A 14,774-nucleotide genomic window follows, 5' to 3' on the forward strand; every position below is an offset into this window, starting at 1 on the left:
TTGTATAAAGTTGTCTAAGAAAAAATTCATGTTTATTGAGTGCCTGTCATTTAAAAGACAAAAAAACAAGAATTTTTGAGAAAAATTATCTTTCCATCATGAAAAGATTTGTAAATTCTTATAATCTAATTCAGTCTGAAATTATACATTGTCTTATATAATAGATACATTTCTGGAAAAGCTGCATGTAAATGTTTATTTTTGTAAATCAAATTATATTTTCCCATGGGTTTAATACTTGAATTTTGGTCATGTGTTCCAACAAAAAAAAGGTAGTTGGAGGGGCTACATCTTTTTTAAAAGTTCACCTAAATGTGAAAAAAAGATTTTCTGATAATAATGCCATAATCTTATGTAAATTTTACTTCTGCTATTTTACTGTAATAACTGCAGGGTGAAACAATTCAAAGAACTCCAGAAAACTTTTCATTTTGGGCTTTGGCTATTTTGAGATCTGCCTTATCTTTTGAAGTGAAAATAACATCACTTCAGAATAGCTGTAAGTGGCATCTTTTCCTTTGGGTTTTATAGCCTTATCTATTCCTTGTAGATTCAGAACTACCAGGATTTTGCTTTGAAACTTAAAATTAGAAAGGTGTATTTTTTGATCCTTTCTAGTGCCCCTTTTTTGAGTCCTCCGTCAACGTTAACTCCCAACATAGGGGCAGCCACAATAGGAGATAACCGTGAAATATCAGAAACAACTCTTGTTACTTCTCTAGTATTTATTTTGAGTGCTAAAGTTTAAAAATTCACCTTAACTTTGTTTCCTCCAGCATCTATCAAGTAGATTCAAATCACTAATTTGTTTCTTCTGATTTGTCAGAACAATCAGAGCTCTGTTAACAGCCCCTAATGAGAAAGTTAAAGGAACCTTATGGATTTTTTTTAATATAGTATTTTTAAAAAACCCTTTTTGTACTGTGAATAATTGCATTATCTTAGATTTTGTATGCTGGAGATTTAGTTAGATTCTAATCCAAAACTTTCCTATGCTAGAAATGATTTCCTGTGGTTGTTAAACAACATAAAAACTTTTCTAATTCAGTAAAAATTAGAAAACTTGGGGGCTTATAATAAAACTTTCTATGAAATCCCATTCATTTGAATTTCACTTGATGGGGACTTGTGGCAACGGAGGTGACACAGCTTAGGCCTCATTGAAGAAAAGTTTTGATAAACCTTTGAAAAATCTGAGGAAGATTGGAAAGGGAAAGATTTAATCTAAAAACACTAATGATATTCAAATATGATGACATTACTTTTAAGATATTACCTAATATTGCACTTCTCTAGCATTAGATCATCCTATATATTACCCTAGTTACTGAATGTTTGAAGACGACTCCCCAAAAATCTTATTTCTTTAAAAACTTCTATAATTCAGACCTTCCATCTTTAATCCTTAATAGGATTTTATAAAATCAAAAAAATCCCTCTCTCAAAGTGGGAAGGAGGAGGCTGCAATACACTCCTTAGCAGAAACTCCTTTTGTAAACATTCCTAAAATGTACTCTGTTTTCTTCTTGAAGACTCCCAGTAATTGGGGAACTGTTTCTGAGACATGCTATATATATATATATATATATATATATATTTTTTTTTTAAATAACAGCTTTTAATTTTTTCAAAATACATGGAAAAATAGTTTTCACCATTCACCCTTGCAAAACCTTGCATTCCAAATTTTTCTCCTACCCTCCCTCTGCCCCCCCTCCCCTAGACAGCAAGTAATCCAATATAGGTTAAACTTGTATGGTTCTAAAGTATTTCCACATTTATCATCATACTGTATTTTTTGGAGAGCTCTAAGTGTCAGAACATTTTCTTATGCCAAATATGCATTTCTACCTCTTTATGCCTAGTTTTACCCTCTGGGACTAATCAGAGGAAATCCAATCTCTCTTTGATCAAAGCAGTTCTTAAGGGACAGAAGGCCTGTCTTCTCTGTGCTGTAGTAGAAAGAGTACTAGTTTTCTAGCCAGCGGACCTGGATTCATATCATGGCTCTGCTCCTCCATGGGATGTCACGGACTAGCTACCCATGACCTCAATTTCCTCTTCTCTAAAACATAGATGGTCTTACAGCCCTAACTAAATCTGAGCCTTCTCTTCTTCAGGCTAAGTTCACATGGTTTCCGGTCTCCTGATCTTCCTTGGTAACCTTGCTCTCTTTAGCTTGTCAGTGCCCGTAGTATTTGTAGGGGATCTCACCACTATAAAGTGAAGTAAACCACTGCCCATCTCCCCACTGCTTAACACTGTTCTTGAATACAGTTAATACAGTCTAAAACTGCATTGGGTTATTTGGCTGCCATATTGAGATCCTTGGTCTTCAAAGGCTTTTTTTCAAAGGAATTATGTCTTGCATTTAAGCAAATTATTTTTTTAACCCAAGTTTGGTCATAACATTTATCTTTGTCATTCTTAGTAAACCTCACCTGTTTTCTAGCTTGCCAAGAACTTTGTGAATCCTTATGCACATATAATCTATAGCTATAATCAGGTCATTGATTAAAATCTTAAACTCTGTGCACTTCTCAATCAGTCTGATGTGATGTTTCCTAATTGGCCCTGAATTTCCTTCTCATGGAGAACTATCCACCCCTATAAGGATATGCCAACAGGATGGTGTATAAAAGCTTATATTGTAGCTGCTTGTTCAGTACTTATGGCCAGCAACTTTTATGAGCTTTAAAATTCACCTCAACTTTTAATGTGAAAAGAAAAATAATTCTTAATTCATTGACTTCACTCTGAGATGTAGAGCTTAGAACTTGGAATATAAAGGAGTCCACCTGGGATTATCACTAATAATTTTTTTTAAAGCCCTGCTTATGCTTTTGCAGTCTACAATAATTCATTTATAGGAAGGACATACTGTGTATGGATTTTTTAATTATTTTTTTTTTAAACAATTGGGTCTGTCACATTAAAATGCAAATGGGTACAAATAAAGAGTTTCAAGTCCAAAATGAAAATTATTCTACTTCTAAAAAGAAGTGTGAATGGGCTTCAAAATATTGAAACTTAAGTATTATAAATTAGGAATCTCATCAATTAAATCTGAGGAAACATGTAATAAGTACTGCAAGTATTTGGAACAATTGTATTAATATGTTTTTTTAAAGGAATTCAATAAAGTTTGTAAAGTGTTTCTTTGGGTTCTGGATTCTTTAAAAAGCAATCTCATATTCTTTTTGCACATTAAGAATTAGTATACTACATGTACAAAAAATATTTGTGAAGACCTCTTTAGCACCCTGGATACTTTAGAATCAGCCAGAGTCAGGATCAGCAAAAGTCCTTGATCTTTATTCTTTGTGGAGGGAGAGGAGAGTATAGACACAGGAATCTCCTCTTTTTTCTCCCCACCGAGTCACCTTTCTTTATTCTACTCCACCCTTTAATCCCTCCTCCAAATCTGCCAATAAATGGAGCTTCTACAGAGTAGTGGGCAGGGCCATTCTTTCTCCAAACTTATGCTAATAGAGTATTGTCCAATTGGTAATTAGCCTTAAGTGCTCGGACCTCGGTGCATCAACTCAGGTTGAGCCCATTACAATATTCATAGCAGCTTTCTGAGCAAAAATATTAGAAATTGAGAGAATGTCCATCAATTGGAAAATGGCTCAAAAACTGTGGTGTGTGTTTGTGATAGGATATTATTCTATGGGAAATGATGAGCAGAATTCTCTCAGTGAAAAACAAAACAAAAAAAACTGGAAAGTCCTCCAGGAACTCCAGCAAAATGAAACGAACTATGTACAAAGCAATAGCAGTGTTCTGGGATGGCCAATTGTGAATAACTTTGCTATTCCCAGTGTAATGCCGGAGAAACTGAGGCAAGATAGAGATTAGAGTAGAGAATATTTAATGTATTTAAAAAGGAGAGATTTACTGGGACCAAATGGATCCATGGTTTGGTCCCAGGGCTGAATGAGACTGTTGTCTCCAAGAATCCAGCAAACAAGGTGCGTTGTCAATGGACATATATACATGTGGCTTAAATGCAGGGGGGAGATTGAGGTAGGGGCACAGTCTGGGTGCTGAGAGTGGGATAGGACTCTGATAGGGTGGGGCGAGCCACCAGAGAGGGGGATGACATAATGGGGGGAGGCACCCCGGAGATGGGGACTGGCATCTTGATTAAACAGTATCTGATATCTTGGGAGGGGAAAGGCATTCTGATGTTCTAAAACAAGATCTTTTATCTTTGTCAAATATTCGGATAAAGAGGGAGGGGAGGTTTTGCAGGACAATTATAAACTGAGGCAGAACACTTAGAGAAACTGGGTCAGGACAATAAAAGAACTGTGGCATAACACCAGCAGTACAATGATCCATAATTGCTCTGAAAGACTTTTGATGAAAAATCCTGTCCATACCCAGAGAAGGAACTGGTTGGGTTTGAATACAGTTTGAAGCATTCTTTCTGTCTTTCTTTTAACTTAATTTTTCTTGAGCATTCTTATTTTCATTAGGATGAGAGATGTTTTCTTTCACAGCTTGTCTTTTATGGAAATGTTTTGCATAACTTCACATGTGGTTTCTTAGTTGTGGGAGGAATTAAGAGAGAACCTAGAACTCAAAAATCTTAAAAAACATGTTAAATTTTTTGTTTTGAAAGTAACTGGAGAAAAATATTACGTAAAAAAATTCCCAGAACTATTAAAAAAAAATAACTGGTGTATCCCTGAATTATTTCATCATATTACACTTTAATCAACTGTTTGACCTTCACAAGAACTAGATTTGATTTGATTATCATATGGGAAGACACAAGGCTTGAATTTTTAAAAATAAATTTTATTTTACTTTTCTTCAGTTTGGCATTAATTTTCTTTCCTCCCCCAACCAAAAAAAACCCAAAAAACCCTCTTGTAATACATATGCATAGTCAAACAAAACAAATTCTCACTTTTTCCATGTCTAAAATTTTTTTTATGCTTCACCTCCATCAAGAAATGGACCTCTGAAATTGTAGCTTATCACTCCATTGATCAACTAAACCTTAAATTTTGTTCCAATGTTTTGTCAATTTATTTGTCAAGGATGTGTCTTGTTAACATATTTTTGGATTATGCTTTTTAATCCACTTTATGGGTGAATTTATCCTATTCAGTTATGATCATTAATTGTGTCTTTCCCTATTTCCCTTCCTCCTTGTTATCTTGTAGTTCTCCTTTTCTTTATTTCCCAATCTCTCTTTTACTTTGTCAGCTTTGTTTGCAAGCAATCTGCTTCTGTTTCCCTGCTGCTCTTCAATCAGATTCTTTTAAATCCCTCATTGAGATTCCCCTTTCTTAAGAGTTTGTTTTGCTGAAGACTAATCTCTCCTTTGATCTCCCTTCCTTTTTTTTTTCTGTTTCTCATTCAAGTGAAATGTATTTTCGTACCCAACTATGTATTCTTCTCTCCTTTGACTTATTCAGATGAGAGGTTTCAGACATTCTTTTAATAAATTTTCCTACTCTTCCTTGTTTATAGTCTTCTACTAGCACACTCCAATATGAAAAATGATTTTGCCCACCCAATATATTCCTTTCCTCTTCCATTTCCATTCCTTTTAAGATAGCAAATCACTCCTAACCCTTTAACTTATTAAGACTTCCTCTGGAACTAGCCCAGAAGGGAGATATGTATCATTTCCCCATATGTAAGATATAAACTTTATTATTCTTTAATCCTCCATAATTAGTTACTCGTGACTTTTTTATGTTTATCTTGACTTTGGTTTGTATTTAAAAGTTTCAGTGCAGTTCTGGTGTTTTCATTAGGAATGCTTGAAAGTTCTCTTTCATTAAAGTCCCATTTCCCCTTTGGAAAATTATACTTTATTTTGCTAGGTAAGTTATTTTTGGTTGTATATATTTCAAGACAGTGGTAACTGCTAATATGTATGTGATGCTATGATTCTTCATAACTGAATTCTTTTGGATTGCTTGCAGTATTTTGTCTTAAATCCATAAGCCCTGGGTTTTGGCTGTAATTTTTTTTTTTAAGGCTTCTTTCAGGAGTGACCAATGTATTTTATTAAATAATTTATTTTATTTTTAAAAACAATAAGAAAAAAAGAAAAAGAGAAAAAGAATATAAAACAAAAGAGAACATTGTCATGTAACCAGAAGAACATCAGAGAGGATTCAAAATATATAACAACAAATTACCAGATCAAGAAAGTATATATTAGTAGAAGAAATTATATTCTTTACTTCCTTAAAATTGTTCTTTAGTTCTCTGCTGCACACCTTATTTGCTTTATTATTTTTTTCCTTCTTTCATCATCCCCACTCTCAAACAGATGATAAAAAAAAGATACACACACACACCCCTTTCCTATCCTTGCTTACTTTGCTTTAATTCTGCTCCATAACTTGCTTTACTATTACTTAACTTCCCCCCACCAATGAATCCTTCTCTTGATTTCCCATCTGTTCAACCCTCTTCGGAGGGTGCCATACCCTTCATGGTAGATATGTAGTGTTGCCTATTGAACCCATTCCTGTTGTCAGGAGATTTCCAGAACCAGGAGCCCTCCTCCCCTTGTAATGGCTCTGTGTCTGTGGCTTCCTCGACAGCTTATTTATATAACATGATTACTACTTTTATGTTAACTCTGCTCCAGTCTTTCTTTTGAGCTGCCATTTTGTGGATATCAATCTTAAATCTATGGTATACATTTCCCATGTTAAAAAAAAAAATATATATATATATATATATATATATATATCCAAGTTGAGTTCCTTGAAATTAATCTTTGATATTGGCTCTTATATTTTAAATTTTCTATTAATTTTTATCATATATATTTTATTATTATATATTATATTATATATTTGTTGTAATATAATATTATATTAATAAATTTTCTATTTGGGTTTGGTTGATAGAAAGTCCTGAAAATCTGTAAATTCATTGACTATCCATTTTTTTTCTCATTCAGTATTATAGGTTATTTTGCTAAATATGATATTTTTGACTATAGGCTTAGTTCTTAGTAGATATGACTCCAGGACCAGCAATCTTTTATTGCGTCTGCTGATAAGTCCTGTACAATTCTAATTGTAGCTCCAATGTATTTGAGTTGTTTTTTTCATGTTTTTTACAAAATTTTCTTTTTGACCTGGGGGTTTCAGAATTTGGAAATAATATTCCTATATGTTTCTTGGACAGTTTTCTTGGATTATTTCTTGAATTATTGTGTCAAGGTTCTCTTTTTTTTTTTTGGTAACTTTCAGGCAGTCCAGTTATTTTTATATTTTCTTGATCTATTCTCCCAATCTGTCATTTTTCTTATGTTTCATATTCTGTTCTATTTCTTCATTCTTTAGAATCTGTTTTCTTAGTTCTTGGTCTCTCATAGCTTCACTGGTTTCCCCCCATTGTCCAATTCTAATTTTCAGAGTTATTTTCATCTTTGAGATTCTGTATCTCCTTTTCTAGTTGATTAACTTTTTTCATAATCTTGTTTTTCTTGGATGGTTTTTTTTTTTGTTTGTTTTGTTTTGTTTTTCCTCAGTGTATCTCATTTGATTTGTGAACTTTTTTTTGAGTTATTTTATAAATTTCTTCTGGGCAGGGAGCCATTTCACGTTACTCTTGGGAATAGAAGCTTTTTTTTACTTTAGTGTCCTCTGAAAATAAACCCTGATCTTCCTTATTTCCATGGTAAGTTTCTATGGTGAGTTTGGTTTTTTAAATAACAGGTATTATTATACGGTGCCTCTAGCTTCACTTGAGCTCTTCTCTCTGATGTGATACCCTACACTAAAAGCTCCCCCCTCCTATAAGTACTCACAGCCAGCAGTGTCTCTGCCCCTCTGCCCTTGAATTTACTCTGGCTGGCTCCTTCTTGCTCAGTGCTGAGTCCTAATCAGCAGAGGGTTCCTCCAGCTTCCAGGACTCAGACTGGATTCCGCACATTGTCGGGAGGAGAAAGTCTCCCTGGTTCCTGCTGAAGTTCCCTCCATACCCAGCTCACCTTAGGGTTCCTAGCTTTGTTTCTGTGGAGCTAGCTTGGAGGTATTTGCACTTTGCAAAGGTTAATCCTCAGCATGGAGTCTTTCTATAGATCTTCTCAGGTTGTTCTACCTCAAGGCTTCATGATTTTTCACCATTCTAGATTAACCCTGAGGCACAAATTTGTTTTATTTGTGGGGAAATCTGGAGAGCTTGAAAATTACGAACCTATTCTGCCGTGTTCCCAGAATCCTCTGAGAAGTATATTCTTTCAGTTGCCTAGGCTCTTTTTCTTTTTCTTTTTCTTTCTTTTTTTTTTTTTTTTTTTTTTTTTTTTTTTTTTTTTTTTTTTTTTTTTTTTTTTTTTTTTTTTCTTTTTTTTTTTTTTTTTTTTTTTTTTTTTTTTTTTTTTTTTTTTTTTTTTTTTTGCAGTGGCTTTCACATGCAATGAAATCTTTTCCTAATGATTTTTAAATTTTCCTCAATCTGATTTCCAGATGAGTTGTTTTGGCTACAAGATACCTTATATTTTCTTCTGTTCCTCCCCCTCTCCCCAGTTCTTTGGGTTTTTATATTGTCATTTTTCAAGTCTTTTTTCTTTCTTCCACAGCTTCCATATATTTGCCCATTTCCCCCTATTATTTTCATTTCATTTTTTTATCTGAAATTTGAATTTTTATTTTCCCCAGTTACATATAAAAACAACTTTTTTTGGTAATATATAAACATTCATTTTTAACATATTTCTTTATGAATCATGTTGGAAAAGAAAAATCAGAATAAAAGGAAAAAACCATGAGGGAAAAAAAAACAGAAGAAAAGGGGGAAAAAAGTGAACATAGCATATATTTGTATGTAAATTATTTATTTACATTAAATCTTCAGAGTTCTCTCTGGATGCAGATGGTGTTTCCCATCCCAAGTTTATCAGGAATTGCCTTGGATCTCTGAACTGCTGAGAACTAAGTCTGTCATAGTTCATCATTGCTCAGTCTTGCTGTTTTCCTGTTGCATTGTTTTCCTGGTTCTGCTTGTTTCACTCAGCATCAATTCATGTAAATCTTTTCAGATCTTTCTAAAATCAGCCTGTTCTTCATTGTTTTTTCCCCTGAGATAATTGGGGTTAAGTGACTTGCCCAGGGTCACACAGCTAGGAAGTATTAAGTGTCTGAGATCAGATTTGAACTCAGGTCCTTCTGACTTTAGAGTTGGTGCCCTCGTTATTTTTTTTTCATAGAACAATAATATTCCATTTACTTTCATACACTGAACTAATTCAGCCATTCCCCAATTGATGGCTATCTACCCAGTTTCCAATTCTTTGCCATCACAGAAAAAAATGCTGCTACAAACATTTTTGTACATGGGTCCTTTTCCCTCTTTTATAATTTTTTTGGGTATAATCCCTGTAGAGACACTGCTGCATCAAAGGGTATGCACAGTTTAATAAGCTCTTTGAGCATAGTTACAGATTGCTCTCCAGAATGGTTGGATCATTTCACAACTGCACCGAAAATGTATTAGTGTCCCTATTAACCCTCCAACATTATCTTTTCCTGTCATCTTAGCCAATCTGAGAAGTGTATAGTGGAACCTCAGAGTTGTTTTAATTTGCATTTTTCTAATCAATAGTGATTTAGAGCATTTTTTATGATCATAGATGGCTTTTATTTCTTCATTTGAAGATTGTCTTTTCCTTTCTTTTGACTATTTATCAACAGAGTGACTTTATTCTTATGAATTTAACTCAGTTCTTTATATATTTTTAAAATGAGGCCTTTATCAGAACCACTGGCTGTAAAAAAAAAAAAAAAAAGTTTTTTCTCAGATTTCTACTTTCTTTCCAATTTAGGCTGCTTTGGTTTCATTTGTGCAAAAGCTTTTTAATTTAATGTAACCAAAGTTTTCCATTTTGGATTGCATAATGTTCTCTAGTTCTTCTTTGGCCATAAATTCCTTCCTTCTCCAAAGATCTGATAGGAAAGTAAACTTTGCTTTTCTAATTTGCTTATAGCATTACCCTTTACACCTAAATCATGTACCCATTTGGACCTTATTTTGTTATGGGGTGTGAGATGTAGATTTATGCCAAGTTTCTGACATTATTTTCCAGTTTTCCCAGAAATTTTTGTGAAATAGTGAGTTTTCATCCCAAAAGCCAGAGTTTTGATGTTTATAAAATACTAATTACTATAGTCATTGATTATTATGTCATGTATATGTATCTAACTTATTCCATTGATCCACCACTGTTTCTTAGCCAGTACCATATGGTATTGATGACTGCGGCTTTATAATTGTTTTAGGTCTGGTACTTCAAGGTCACCATCCTTTTTATTTTTTTTCATTAGTCTTGACCTTTTGATTCTTCTGGATGAATTTTGCTATTATGCTAACTCTATAAATTAATTTTTTGACAATTTGTTTGGTGTGGCACAGAACAAATAGAATAAAATTTTTATTGTATTACCTCAGCCTACCCCTGAGCAATTGTTATTTTTCCAGTTGTTTAGAGCTGACTTTATTTGTGTGAAAGGTGTTTTATAATTGTGTCCTTATAGTTCCTAGGTTTGTCTTGTCAGGGAGACATCCAAATATATTATTTTGTCTACAGTTATTTTAAATGGAATTTCTCTATCTCTTACTTCTGAACTTTGTGAGTAACATATAGAGATGCTGATGATTTGTGTGGGTTTTGGATGATTTTGTAGGATTCCCTAAATATATTATCATATCATCTGCAAAGTGATAGTTTTAACTCCTCATTGTCTATTCCAATTCCTTTCAATTCTTTTTTCTTTACTTATTGATAAAGCCAGTATTTTTAGTACAATATCGAATAATAGTGATGATAATGGGCATCCTTATTTCAGTCCTGATCTTAATAGGAATGCATTCTCCCCATTACAAATAATGTTTGCTGATAGATGCTGCTTATCAACTCCTTATTCCTATGAATAAATTCCTAAAAATAAAGGAAAATTCCATTTATTCCCATGTTCTCTAGTGTTTTTAATAGGAATGGTGCTGTATTTTGTCAATAGCTTTTTACACATCTATTATCATATGATTTCTGTTAGTTTTATTGTTAATGGGATTAAGTAATTTATTTTCTTTTCTGAGCAGTTTGTATTTTTGTAAATATTCACCCATTTCGCTTACATTGTCAGATTTCTTGGTATACAGTTGAGCAAAATAGCTCCTGATTATAACTTTGATTTCTTCTTTTATTGATTGCAAGTTCACCTTTTTCATTTTTGATGCTGGTAATTTGGGTTTTCTTTCCTTTTTCTAATCAAATTAACCAAAGGCTTATCTATTTTCCTTGGTTTGTTTGTTTGCTAATAAAATGAACTCTAAATTTTATTAATTAGTTCACTAATTTTCTTTCAATTTTATCTCTCCTTTGATTTTCAGAATTTCTAATTTGGTATTTAATTGGGAGTTTTTAATTTGTTCTTTTATTCACAGTTATGATTACCAACTCTGTATTTCCCTCCATCCTATTTTTCTCCCCTGTATATACTTTTGTTCTCTTTTCACCCTGTCCCTCCTAGGTAGGGTTTTGTTTCTGACCCACCCCACTCTTTATCTGTTCTACCTACTATTACCCCTCCCCAGAAACCCCAGAAACAGAGGGTTTCTGCCCTCCGGTGTATCCAGCCCCTCCTTGTTCTTTCCCCTCTCTCCTGTTTTTTTACAGGATGATAAATTTCTATTCCCAACTGAGGCATTAAGTTATTTTTACTTTGAGCCAAACCTGATGAAATTAAGCTTCAGACAGTACTCATCCCCTTCCCCCATTTCTTTCCCTCTGTTGTAATCAGTTTCTTGTGTCTCTTCATGTGATCTAATAGATATCCCATTTTATCTCCCTTTTCCTCTTCTCCCAGTACACTACTTGTTTCCATTCCTTAATGCCTTTTCCTTTGATATCACATCAGAGTTGGACACCCTCTGTCTTTGTATGCTCTCCCTTCCCCTTTCTAAATTGCCCTAATAAAAGACAGTTCTCAAGAGTTACAAGTATCATTTTTCCATCTAGGGATGTAAACAGTTTAACCTTTAAATTAGTTTTTTTTTTCTTTCCTATTTATCTTTCTATGCTTCGAGTCCTGTATTTGAAGAGCAGATTTTCTGTACAATTCCAATCATTTTTAGAATTGAAATCTCTTACTTCACTAAAAATCCATCTCCTCCCCTAAAAGATGATGCTCACTTACTCTGGGTAGTTGATTCTTGGTTGTAACCCCAGGTTCTTTGTCTTCTGGAGTACAGTGTTCAGGCCCTCTGATCTTTTATTGTAGATGCCGCTAGGTCCTGGTATTTAGTATTTAATCCTCAATATTTAAATAAATTTTTCCCCTGGCAATTTGCAGTATTTTTTCCTTGAGGGATTATTTCCTTGAGAGTTTTGTTGTTGTGACCTTCAGATAGAGCAATAATCTTTAAATTTTTTTTCCTGGTTGACTGTTTTCCCAGTGAGGTATTACATTTTCTTATTCTTTTCATTCTTTTTAGTTTGATTGATTCTTGATATCTCATAGAGGCATTAGCTTCTATTTATCTAATTCTAGTTTTAATGTATGATTTTCTTCAGTTAACTTTTGTATCTTTTTTTTCCCATTTGATTAAGTCTATTTTTCAAGGTATTGTTTTCCTCAGTGGATTTTTTTTTTGGAATTTGGCCAGTTTTTTTTTTTAAGGAATTGTTTTCTTCAGTCAATATTTTTCCTTCCTTTTCCAAGCTGTTGACTTTCTCTTGCATTTTTCTCATTTTCCCGATTTTTCTTCTACCTCTCTTACTTGCCTTTTAAAATCCTTTATGAGCACTTCCAAGAATTCTCTTTGAGCTTGAGACCAATTTTTATCACTCTTGGAGATTTCCCCCCTGTGGGCATTTTGTTTCTTCTGAGCTGGTGTTTTGAGCTTCCCTGTCACCATAGCTGCTTTCCACCGTTAGGGTTTTCTCTTGCTCATTGTTTTTCTTTTCCCCCTTTTTGCAAATTTTAAGGTCAAACTCTGCTCTCCATGTGCCCCAAAGGGCACTGTTCCAAGCTTCCTGTGCAGATCTGAGCCTTGGCCTTGAGCATAGGGTTCCCTTGTGTTGGGTGTCTTGCTCACAGCAGGGGTAGCCCTACCTGCTCTCTGCAGGTCCCAGCCTGGTTTCCCAGGCCATCACTTTACCTTCTGCTCTGGGTATGGAAGCTGCCCTTCTTTCCCCCCTCTCCCCCTTCACCCCCTCTTCCTCTTTCCCCTACCCCCTTTCCCCTCTCCCTTCCCCCCTGCTCTGCTGCTGAGCCAGGAACCAAGATCTCAGCTGCTGGTCCCTCTTACTGCCTTTCCTCGGACCCCATCTCAGCTGGGCTGATCACCCTTTCTCTCCAGTGAATGACCATTCTTGATGTCCTTCCAATCTGTCTTGAGCTGGAGAGTGATTGCATTCTGTGAGCCTGTTCAGAAGCTTAGTTTCATGGGATTTTCAAGAGAAAACTCGAATATTTTCTTGGCTTCCTCTACCAACTTGGCTCCAATTCCAAAATTTAGATTTAACATAAGACCACAATTAAGACATTTAAATTTGAAACTATATCTACTTTCAAAGCTCACCACTAACAATAATTTTTCATAATCCAAGAGCTTTAAAATTTGACCCACACTCAACTTTATCTTTAGGAAGGTCTGATAGCAAGAGATATAAAGAGAAATTCCATTTAAAATACCTGTAGATAATGTTAAATATTTGGGAGTCTACCTGCCAAAGCCAAGTCAGGAACTATATGAACACAATTACAAAACACTTTTTAAACAAAGTCATATCTAAAGAACTGGAAGAATATCAATTGCTCATGGGTAGGCTGAGCTATTATAAAAATAACAGTTCTACCCAAATTAATCTACTTATTCAGTGCCATACCAATCTGCCAAGAAATTACAGAGCTAGAAAAAATAATAACAAAGTTCATCTGGAAGAACAAAAGGTCAAGAATTTCAGTGGAATTATTGATAAAAAATGCAAACGAAGGTAACCTAACTGTACCAGACCTAAAACTGTATTATAAAGCAGCGGTCATCAGAACCATTTGGCACTGGCTAAGAAATAGACTAGTTGGTCAGTGGAATAGGTTAGGTTCACAGGACAAGTCGATGGCTATAGTAGTCTAGTGTTTGACAAATCCAAAGACTCAGTTTCGGGGATAAGAACTCACCATTTGACAAAAACTGCTGGGAAAATTGGAAACTAGTATGGCAGAAACTAGGCATTAACCAACACATAACACCCTATACCAAGATAAAAGTCAAAGTGGGTTCATGATTTACACATAAAGGTGATCTATAAGCAAATTAGAAGAACATAGGATAGCCTATTTCTCAGATCTATGGAAGAAGGAAGGAATTTATAGCCAAAGAAGAACTAGAGATCATTATGGAATGCAAAAGTTAATTTTGATTATATTAATTACAGTTTTTGTACAAGCAAAATCTATGCAGACAAGATTAGAAGGGATGTAGAAAACTGGGAAAAATTCTTTAAATCCAAGGGTTAATAAATGTGTCATTTCTAAAATAGCTAGAAAATTGACACAAATTTATAAGAATATAAGCCATTATCTGATTGATAAATGGTCAAAGGATATGAACATACAATTTTCAAACATGAAATTAAAATTATTTCTGGTCTATGAAAAAATGCTTTAAATCACTAGAGAAATGCAAATTAAGATAACTCTGAGATACCACTAAATATCTCTCAAATTGGCTAAGGAAAAGATAATGATAAATGTTGGAGGGGATGTGGGACAATAATACAT

This window comes from Sarcophilus harrisii, chromosome 2 (assembly GCF_902635505.1).
Source record: "Sarcophilus harrisii chromosome 2, mSarHar1.11, whole genome shotgun sequence".
Classification (NCBI taxonomy): Eukaryota; Metazoa; Chordata; class Mammalia; order Dasyuromorphia; family Dasyuridae; genus Sarcophilus; species Sarcophilus harrisii.